Source organism: Cyprinus carpio, unplaced genomic scaffold (genome assembly GCF_018340385.1).
Source record: "Cyprinus carpio isolate SPL01 unplaced genomic scaffold, ASM1834038v1 S000001070, whole genome shotgun sequence".
Taxonomy (NCBI): domain Eukaryota; kingdom Metazoa; phylum Chordata; class Actinopteri; order Cypriniformes; family Cyprinidae; genus Cyprinus; species Cyprinus carpio.
Window position 1 is genome coordinate 3,534 of NW_024873791.1, and position 11,497 is coordinate 15,030.

The 11,497-nt window shown below is 37.0% G+C and overlaps 2 long non-coding RNA genes across 2 annotated transcripts; both read right to left on the minus strand.

Annotated features, from left to right (window-relative positions):
- Window positions 1-930: 930 nt before the first annotated feature.
- On the minus strand, window positions 931-6,435 carry LOC122143268. The gene is made up of 3 exons (XR_006159082.1): window positions 5,700-6,435; window positions 5,509-5,550; window positions 931-1,034 (listed from the first exon to the last, which is right to left on the minus strand). It is a non-coding gene; the product is annotated as an uncharacterized LOC122143268 (long non-coding RNA).
- A 465-nt stretch (window positions 6,436-6,900) lies between these two features.
- Window positions 6,901-10,239, minus strand: LOC122143267. The gene is made up of 3 exons (XR_006159081.1): window positions 10,109-10,239; window positions 9,637-9,772; window positions 6,901-7,006 (listed from the first exon to the last, which is right to left on the minus strand). It is a non-coding gene; the product is annotated as an uncharacterized LOC122143267 (long non-coding RNA).
- Window positions 10,240-11,497: the final 1,258 nt, after the last annotated feature.

Consider the following 11,497-nt stretch of genomic DNA (forward strand, 5'->3'; position numbering starts at 1 on the left):
CTAGTATAATTATAACAACATTTCAGATTGTCTGCACTTAAAAACCCCCAAGCCTTGGGGGAAATGTTCCCCTCAAAAGGAAAAAAAATTTTTTTATCATTTTTCCCCCCAAAAAATGGAAAAAAGAATTTTACCATCGGAAAAAAAAAAAAAAACCCCCACTACAAATGAATCACAAGACTTTGTTTTACTGTCAAAAATCTTAATTCTTATTCAAAATATCACATTTTTTTTTCAAAAAAAATACAGTCAAGTCATACAGAGTGTCCTTTTTTTTTCTCCCTGTCATTTTTTTTTTTTAAAGAAATGTAACTATAAAGGGAAAAAAAAAAAAGTTTATGATCAAAATTTTAGGGGTTTTTTATACAGAAAGAAAATGTTTTGAAAAAAAAAAATCCTCCCCTACTTCTGTTTTTTTGCTTTTTAGATCGAATGCTCTTTTTTTGTCTTTTCTTGACGGAAGCCCCAAAAACTTCTGATCTTCATTTTTCCTCCATTATTGTCCCCAGATGAGAAATTTTTTTTTTTTTTTTTCTTTGTCCTTCACAGAAAATCTCAAAGCGCCATCCTGTCTTTGTATTAAACTTGATGCCCCTCCACTCCTTTATTAAATCATGAATAGAGTTATTCCTAGAAGTGAATATTGATCTGCGTGGCACATCATCAGTAGTCAGCACTATAGTGTGTTTCAAGGCCTGGTAACTGAAGAGGTTCAGTACATATTTCACTCTGTGTCTGTCGTTCTCATTGTGTATTGTTATTCTGCGAAAGTACAAAAACAAAGAGGTCCTGGATCAGAATGAGACACACAGCTCTCACTCCATTATTATCACTCCCTGTGGGAAATTGGCTGGAGCAGGTGAGGATTGTAGACTGTGATGTATCTCCCCTCCCGCTTCCACTGATTTTGTCACTGTGCTGCTGTGAATGAGATGGAGCTTCACGTCAAACACCCGCTCTTCCCAGTATAGTGTTTTGCCACTCGCCTGTTTTCTGATCCATTCTTCCTATCAGCACAATCCTCAGATCACTCACTGGAAAAGAGCACACACAAACAGTTCAATAAAAACACTGGCGCAAGAATTCTTATATTAAATATTCTACAGAACAAACAGATTTAACACAAGCAGTACGGTAAAAATATCACGCGAACTCCCCTTCAGCTGCTGATTTTGTCACTCTTGAAAATCTTCTGATGTTTTCTTGTGTTTGAAGGTAATGACACAAAAACACAGAAAACAGCTTCAACTGCACTGTAGAGATTGCGGTTTTCTAGGCTACTGAATTGGTGAAAGTGCCTGTATGGTGTCTGACATCACTAGTGTGTGACGTGGAGGCCTATATTCCCAGCTATTACACAGACTGGAATGAGTTGTACAGGTAGTAGTATCCCGTGATAGCAAAAATTCTACAGGCCCAGATCAGCTCCACACATTCTGGGCCCACATACCACATGCATGGCAGGACGCACAGAATTTCTTGAGGGGCAGTTGCTCTGACTCCAAAAAAGGGCACTTGTCACCCAAAAAAAAAAAAAAAAAAAAAAAAAATAACCACGGCCATATATGAAGGACCGAGAAATAACAGGGTCTCTATTAAAATATATATGTATAGTAAAAAACACTGGAAATACAGCACTCAATCTTAAACTACTACTAATAATAACATAGAAAAACATGACTTTTTAGTGTTAGTTTAGTCTTTTTTGTAATTTGGGTTATTTGTCAGGGCAAGATTCAAAAGGTCAGAAAAAGTATTGTGTAATAATAACTCAACAAAACATCATACAATTTTAGAAAATATTCATTCAAAAATAAAATCAGTACATAAAATGTACATATGGGCACACATATGTAAACAGTCTCAACACTCCGCAGTAAGTGCAAAATGTGTAAGTGACATGTGCCAGTAAAAAACCTAAAGAGCCAACAGACTAAAGAAGACATACATGAACCGCATGTGTTCAACCCATTTTTGAGCCACAACAAGACATTTCTGTCAGATTGTCAGGGAGCTTAATCTGAGAAAAGAACATGACAAATAAAAAGAAAACTTTAAATACAGCATAATTTTTTTAGTGTGTGTGTGTGCTGTGGGGTGTGTGCATGAGTGAGTGTGCATGGGTGAGAAAGAGAGAGAGGGTTTTACTTTAGTCAAGCAATAATTTTCTATACAGAATTCACACCCTATACAAATTCCACAGCTGTACAATTTTCACACCCTATACTAAATTTACCTTATACAATAGCCTACTCATCTGGAATGAAGGAGCAAACATTCAGTGTAAGAGTAAAAAAATGACATAACATTTATTTAATATTTATACTACGGGGCCGTTGAATGCTTGAATCTGATTGGCTGACGAACGTTCTGAGGCGTGACATTATTTTCTGGGAAAAGCATGGCGAACGTAGATCCAGGCAGCTCTCTTGACCGCATTACAGTTCCATATCACTTCGCATAGTAAAACCTGGAATAAAGTACAGGACCTCTCTAACAAAAACAACAACATGGACAGACGATTTTCCAACAAGTAAAATACACCATGACAATTTCTCACTAGCGATGGGTATTAACAGGCTTGTTTAGAGACGCTGCTGCAGTCTAATTCACACAAGCTCTCTCTCTCTCTCTGTGTGTGTGTGTGTGTGTCTCTGTCTCTCTCGCTCTCTTTCTAATAACTTCATTAATAACTGCATTATAATACTAACAACATCAGAAGCCTCCATTCTTTCCAACTTTAAAATGACATTTAGAGAAACCAGCAAAAAGAGGCGTTGGATGAGATGCGGAAAATAGTCCTACCCACAATAGCGATTAAGTACAAAAACCAGACGAATCCCCCGCTAAAATATATCATCTGATCGATGTCTTGAGGTGTAGTAGCCGTATAAGCGGAATAATTGGCTCGCTGAGTCGTGACAAATCCACCACCTCAGGTGTGCATTACTATTTTCCTAATAAATTCCAGCGGCCCGTCGTCAATTATTCCTTACTTGAATCACAGCTTAAATGGTGTTTTGACATCGACAACCCCAAGTGCATTTTACCTCAAACTTGCGTCTAGTTAACTTTCTAAAGTAGCAATCGCTTCTCGGGTCGACATTAACACACTGACAAAATTATATTCAGAATTAAAAATATTTTTATACCACTTTTTAATGTGTGATTGTGTAATGGTTTTCACGAGATCCCAACCTTCGCGAACTTGCTTCCAACACTCGTTCTCATGGAGACGCGGTGTGCCGAGGAGGAGAGGGTGTGGCCTGGATAGTTATGAGAGAGAGCGTGAGTGAGAGACGCAGGGAAATGAAATGCAGCTGAGCGTTTGCTCTATGAAAGACATTGACAAAGAGCGAAAACTAAGGACATTTAATCTTTAATTTTATTTTATTTTTAGTTAGTTTTGCCAAAACACATTACAGTTTGGTTAGTTATCGTTTTTTGTAATGTCGTTTTTTAAAGGAAGGCCCAATGTCAGCCATGAATAAACCAAATAAAGCAGAACTGGTCCAAATCAGGGCCACATTGATTTGAATTCTGGCCCAGATCCAACACCTTGTTCCGGCCCACATACTGCGTGTAATAATGCCATTTGGGCGGTCCATTCCTGTTTGCCAGATTTGGACCTCAAATAAGTGCCTCATGTGAGCCAACCAAATAAACCAAAAACTGGCCCTAATGTAGACCCCAGCTGATTTTTATTCTAACCCTGGTCTTCCCCACATTTCTCATGTGGCCCATGTGGTACATGGAATGGTGGCATTTGACAGTGGTCCACAAGCAGACCACTACACAGCCACATTTTAGCTAATAATAAACCAAATGATCCATAAATATACATTCTCTGGCCCACACTAAAGTGAGTTATGCATCAACAATGTCACAGTTATGTATTTTTGCTTGTGTTCCTGTTCTCCTGCCTTAGTTTATTTAAATGACCTAGTTTTCCTAGTTGTCCTGATTAGTTCATTCTGTTCACCTGTGTTAATTTAATTCAGTCATTAGTCCCTCTCTTGCTTTGGTGTAAGTAGTCCCCATTTCTGTTCAATCCCTGCTGGTTATTAATGTTGCTTGAGTTAGCATGTTCAAAAAATAAATAGGTGGGTATGTAGCCGCCTTAAGACTCATATCCAGAATATCCAGATCACACTGCTGAATCCTACTAAAAGTAGCCAAATTGTAATAGGCCATATTTACAATTTCAAACTTCCTTTTCAGTTAGCCAGTGTCAAGTGCTACATCCAAACCAGAAGTGGCCCTCATCTGTTTTATAATATATGGAGCATATTTGTCATGTCAAATGTGGGACAAGTTAGGCTTACACACTGATTAGCTAATGTTGAATGTGCCGTATATTTTCCAAAAGTAAATTTTAGTTAAATAATTTAATAATTAATGTTAAATTTTAGTTTAGTGCCTAAATTGTTTTTAATTATTTGAGCAATATTTGTCATTTTGTATGCGGGTCACTTTAGGCTCAGAGCCACAGTAGCATGTGCTCACAGTGCCATATCTTTGCCAGAACTGGCCCAGATACATTTTAGGATAACTGGGACACATTTGTGGCATCATAAGTGGGGCACTTTAAGATCACATTCAGATTACACATTGTGTGAACACAGCAGCTTTGCCTACAGAGGCCTACGTTTCGGCCATATTTGCTATTTTACATGTGGGCCACTTCAGGCTTACATCCATTTTGTCTGAGCTATAAGAAGGCCAGCAGTGCCATATCATTGCCTTAAGTGGGCCACATATGGATGCTATCTGGGATGGTGGCTTTTTCTGCATGAAAGCACACAGATTTAAAGTTTGGATGCTCACCCAGACCCAGTGGTGCAGTTTCTAAAGTGCTTGGTCTTAAAGGAAAGGCGTAGTCCTATATAGATATCAGTAAGATGAAAGACATGCGCGCTCTAGTGGTTAAATATGAAGTGCAACTAAAAGGAACGACTTTCCTACAATATGCATAAATGTGCATATATATTTACGTACTTAAATTTGCTTAGGCTTTACAGTGACAACATCAAAGCTAATTATTTAAATACTTTATATTTCTACACTTATAATATGATGATAATAGCTTCTCACACAATATAAGTGAGTCTTTATTCATGTAAAAAACAGCTGATTTTATCATTTAGTAAATAATTATATCTCCTGCAAAGGAATTAATATATTTGTGTTTCTTTGGCATCAAACAGTGTTCTGTCTCTCTCACACACAATGAGATATTTAATTAAGCACAAGTGACTTTCAAATTAACAGTTTTGGGAGTTAATCACATCCTCATTTTTATTTAACAATTAAACCTAAATATATTAGGACTAATCATTATTTTCATTTTGGTGTGAACCAATACTTTAACTGTCACAAAATGAAAATTGTGTAACGTTAATACTTTACACAGACTTTTTTTAGAGTTTAGTTTAGAATTTTAGAGATTCATCCATAATGTTTCATATAAAAGCAAACACATAAATGTTCATGCTGTAATTAACTTACTGTCAGGACGATCAAATAATGGACTACGTCTACCTGCTGCTACTAGAGAGAAAAAACAACACACACAGAGAGAGAGAACAGATTGTTTAGCTATTATACATTATTTATAAAAACATTTGTTAGAACTAATTGAGTAAAGAACAGTGTGCTACGAATAGATCAACACTAATTTAACTGATGTTGATTCTTACCTGTCGCCATTTTAACAATAACACCTTTAAATCTAAATCGAAAGAAAAACGCTGAAAGACTTGTCTTGTGTTCTCCTGAAGAGCTCGCGGGGAAATCTACTCAAATTCATCGTGAGTAAGCAGCGGAGCTGTACGAATCAGATTTTAGTTTCGGTTTCGATTTGGCTTCCAACCAATATGAAAATGTGACAAACAAGATTAAAAGAATCATTGAGCAGCATGCTGTTGCTTTCCTTCAACTGCAGTCACGCCATCTGCGTTTCAGAGTAGCGCGGTCACGCCATCTGCGCTTCAAGTTCATTGCGCGTCTACTCACACCCATGTGGGGCCCAAAGGGGTTGCACCTGGGCTGATATCTGGGGCCCACCTGGGCAACCCAACTGGGACCCAGCTAGTTTTGTCCTCAGTTTCCATGGTGGCCCCACATGGGTTAGCCCAGATGGGTTGATGATGGGCTCTTGATGGGCTCCATATCAAGCCCATATGGGTAGCCCAGGTAGTTCCCATTTAGGACCCACATGGGTTAATGATGGGGCCCAGATCGTACTTATCTAGGGCTTTTATGGGTCACAACGGGTATATATATGGGCTACCATATTTTTTGGTTTGGGTTACCTTATTTTACAGTAAACCCCTATATACAAACATTCCATGTAATCCACTAAATGGTAAAGGTATTCAATGAACAGAAATCAATAGTTCATGCTTTACTTTATTAAGCAATGTTTAATAATAATTTGAACATGACTATTAGGACTTGTACATTTACAACTTTAGAAAACACTATCTAAAGAAAGAAAAAAAAAGTTAAACCTTTAAAGGGTTAGTTCACCCCAAAATAAATTTTCTGTCATTAATTATTCACCCTCATGTTGTTCCAAACTCGTAAGACCTTCGTTCATCTTCAGAACACAAATTAAGATAGTTTTGATGAAATCAGAGAGCTCTCTGAACACTGTAGTCACATGGACTATTTTAAGGATGCTTTTACTAATGTTCTAGGATTTGAAAATGTTAGGTAAATTGCTGTCTATGTGTGGTCAGAGAGCTCTCAGATTTCATCAAAAATATCTTAATTTGTGTTCCGAAGGTGAACAAAGGTCTTGCGGGTTTGGAACAACATATGGGTGAGATATTAATGACAGAATTTTAATTTTTGGGTGAACTAGCCCTTTAAAACTCCTGAAAAACTTTATTTGGCAAAACTTGTATTGTTTTTATATGCATATCTGAAATCTCTAAAATAAAGGTTTTCACAAACAAAACAACATTAGCGCAGCTCCTCACTCCTCGCTCTCCCAACGGCCCTTTGAAAAGAAAAAAAAAATTAATGAACAATAATTGTGCCACTTTTTTTTTTTTTCCTTTTTCACAGTTCAAACAGATGTGTCAGGTTACCCTTTGGTGCCCCACATCAAGTCGATATAGATCAGGGGTTTCCTGGAACACTCCCAGCACTGCACATACAGGCTGTGCAAAATGTACATTTTGACAAACTTTTAACACTTTTGAAGTCATTTCCAATGAGAAATTAGTATTGTACTAATTAAATATTCACTTTGTCACCAATTATTTCTCTCTTTTGTTGTAGATCATTGAACTATTACCTCATTAGTCTGTCCAAAATCAGTTTTGTGAGGTACCTTATGCCAAGTTCACACTGCACGATTTTCAAAGTAGTCAGAACACAGCTCCTTTCAGACTGCATGACTATCTGGGGTATCGTTCAGTCACTGCTGTGTTCACTCTGCATGCTGGACAGGGGTTACATATTGCATGACTTTTCAAGAGGAACAATCGCCGACAACTCTGTCCTGTCCGCAAACTATGTTTCACAACAAAACACGTGAGAAGTGACAAGGAAATAACGAGATCACAACTGTGTGACCGGAGTTCTAACATTAGACCAAACAGTCTGTGTGCTGATTTGTGAAAAGCATAAAAAGAAAAAAAACATTATGAAAATTAAGTAATAGTCTCTCTGTTTTAGAGTGTTTATACTTCTTTTAGAACTATTTCCAGGAGGAATTGATTGGGGAGATGCGGAGAGCAAAAGCAAAGCATTGTGTTCTTGCAAGAGTTGGAGGTAAGTAAATAATTTTGCAATGTGCTGCTGTTGCAGCTGGTCAAGCAAATGTTTCTGCTTTGTATACATTTGATATAATTGTAAATATCTCTATTAAAATACTGATATTCTGGGGCCGTATTCACAAAACATCTTAACTATTAACATCTTAATAGTTCTTAAATTGACGATTTAGGAGAAACTCTTAAAAATAATGGGCGTCATTCCTAATTTTAGGAGTCCTACATTTTTGCCCTAAGAGTATTTCACAAAGCATTTTAGTGCTAAAACTAGCTCCTAAATCTGTGAAACTTTAGGAGTAGTGAAGAGGATTCCTAAGTCACACTAAGACCAAATCACAAACAGTCCTAATCCACCCAAAGACACTGTACACCATTGAGGGAATAGTGATAGAGCCTTAGGTGCTGAACTGTTTTCTTCATAAATGCAATACATTTTGATTTATAGATACATGATAAGACGCCAAAAATAAATCTTTAACAAATTAATATTGTCCGATTACCTGTGGCAGTGGCTTTCATGAGTTCACACTTACAAATGATTGAATAGAGTAAAAGAATATATAATAAGCGTATTTGGTGTGCTGTCCAAGGGGATCGAGGGCTCCGAGCTTGGAATTTAGCCCAAACCCAAAGTTCTCCCCATATCCCCAGCCGAGAGTGAGGAGCGGAGTGGTGGCGAGTCGGCTCCAGCCCGGGTATATATAGACCTCCTCTCGAGCTGATTAGAAAGACCATTTGAATGTATTCCTACTAAACTTTGTTTATAAAACATCATGTCGGACAATTAACTGCATTTACTAGTTTAATTAGTGACACTTAGCCTACATTTTAAAACCTTTATTTGAATATGGCAAAAAAATTTATTAGTTTAATTTGTGTTTGTTTGGGTAAATTTTTTTATTTTAAAACCTTTATTTTAATATGTATGAATGACACCTCATTCTACAATATTTCTATGATTAAATCGCTGACTCCTCCCCCATCAGCCAATCACTGTGTGTATACTCCATAGCAACGAGGTCAACCCCGCCCTTACTCTTAGCTTAAGACTTCAGTCTATTCCTTAGTAAAAGTTTGTCTCAGCGACTTTGTGAATAGGTTTTAAGGGGAAACTCTTAGCTAAGAACTTTTACTGCTATTTAGGAGAATTCTTAGTGGTAAGGTAAAATGTTTTGTGAATACGGCCACTGGTCTATAACTCCTCTCCGAACTTCTCGCCTCCCTGGTCATTGCCAATGTAGTTTTCAGTCAGAACACATTTCACACATCATGATCGCCGAAAGGTCCACATATTTAGCATGCCAAATATCTCACAATTTTTCTCAAATCGCGTCTGATAATTCACACTGTGTGATTGTCACTCGCGTGAACGAGCACCGATATGCCTATGATTACGTGCATTTGCAATTTTGCAAAACCTGTCGGAGGCTGACGATCGGGCCTAAAATTGTGCAGTATGAACTTTGCATTAGGGTTTAAACACTGTTATGTTGTTGCCTGATAGGACAGCGAGGCAACAAGTCAGTTTTCAGATGCAGCCTTCGTATGTCTCCCTAATCGAATACACCCAATTAATTTTATTAGCTCATAAGTACAAACTGTAAGACTGGAAGTAGATGTGTAGTGCTGTGGGTTCCCAGGACAAGTTTAAAAACCCATGATTGAATATCGTTTGGCTTTGATCATATGATGTTCCCACAAGTTAATAGTGGCCACGACAAAACTAAGTGAACATGTCCCCTCCCGGTCACTGTATGTAATAGCACACAAATTGTAAAACATTTTAGAATCATTCTTGTCTTTTTAAAGTTTATATTCCCATTTAAAACTTAAATCTTAAGACTTTTACCTATCTTGCTCTCCAACACGTGCCCTTGCAGTACGATTTCCTCCCGTCCCTGGCACTGATTAGACACTTTGACACTGCTTTTTCTGCCTCTCTTCTGGTTATTGGGTTTGTAAGGGCATTTTTTTTTTCAAGCTTCCTGTAAAATACATAAAGAGCATTAAAGTGAGATTAAATTCCATATTTGAGCTCTTGCAACAAAGGAGTTATCTCCACTTTGACATTTTTCAGGAAATACAATAACGGTATCGAATATAATATTCTGTCATACACAAATGGTTTCTGTGCATTTTTGTGTGTGACTGCCTTCGTATATTTTCGGATGAACTCAATCGTGACATGAGCGAGGGCTCACGAATTTCTGACCGGCCACCTTAACTGAGAAGATGTTTGTTAAACATTATTCTTTAAAAACAATCTTTTTAATTAAAATTAATTTTTTTTAATATATTGTATGAAATTATTAGGTTCTTACCTTGAAAACACTGACAGTAAAAATCCCCGGAAAATTACAGTTGAAAGACGAAGAGTGCTGGCGCCGGCTGGATTCAGGCGCGGAGGTGTGGGGGAGGGGAAGAGCACAGGAAAGGGTCTCGTGATTCAGTGGAAACAGTCAACAACATGTAGAAAGACAATAAGACACCATCAGGACAATAAAAGCAGGCAGCTCCCATGTAGCGTCAAATGCCAGGCTATATAAATGAGTCTTTAGGCTAGATTTAAAAACAGCAAGTGTTTTTAATTTTAATTTTAAATTTTAAATTGCATAAATTTGGGTAAAATAGCAGTTTTGGCATTTAAAAATTTTGATTAAAGTCACATTGTGTTAAACTGTCAAAATAACAATAAAAATCATTTTAAAGGAAAATATTTGTGTACTATCTACCCATGTAATCAACCTTTGGGATTGACTGTGTTTGCACTTGTCTTCTTGCTAAACTGAATTAGTAGCCCATTTTCAGCCCATGTACTCATTTCCCATTTGTGAACCAAGTAGGTCCCACATGGGGAGCCCACCTGGGTTTGCCCATGTGGGACCTACTTAGTTTACCCAAGTGGGCCCCAGATAGGATGCCCATTTTGAGCCCATGCCCACTCTGTACCCCTGTAGTCCATTTGTAACCCATATGGGCCCCACATATACGTGTTGGCTGGGTTGGCGCTGCATGGTACATTAACGTGCGAGCGCTATACAATCTAATTCTTTTAGTAAATCCTCCTTCGGTTGTCATATTTATTCATATTAATAAGAATGATGGAATTCATTCACGTTTTAAGTGTTATAAGTGCATATGTTATCATTCAATCTGTACCTGCTATTGTATGGTGTATCCTGCTTATGTGGAGAGAATCTAAATTATTATTAAAAAATATTTAAAAGGATAAAACCAAACTGCCATGTCATTGTTTCATTCTTTAATAATTGCATGCCAAAATCAGGAAAAAAAATAAATAAATCATCAATCGTCAAATCATGAAGAATCTTTTTCACTAAACAGTCAAAATTGAAAATTAATATAAAATTAAAATCAAATTGTTTTCTTGTTCTACATGTGCCCATGTACCACTGTGGTGATTGTCATATCATTTTACTGTATCATTCTTTAATAATTGCATGCAAAAATCATGAAAAAATGCTATCTTTTTCACTATAGTGAGATTTAAAAATTCATCTAAAATTAAAATCAAATTGTTTTCTGCAAACTCCATGAGACTTTTATTCTACATGTGTCCATGTATCACTGTGGTGATTGTCATATCATTTTACTGTATAATTCTTTAATAACTGCATGCCAAAATCGTGAAAAATTGTACATTTTTTCACTATACAGTCAAATTTGAAAATTCATAAAAACTTCAAATC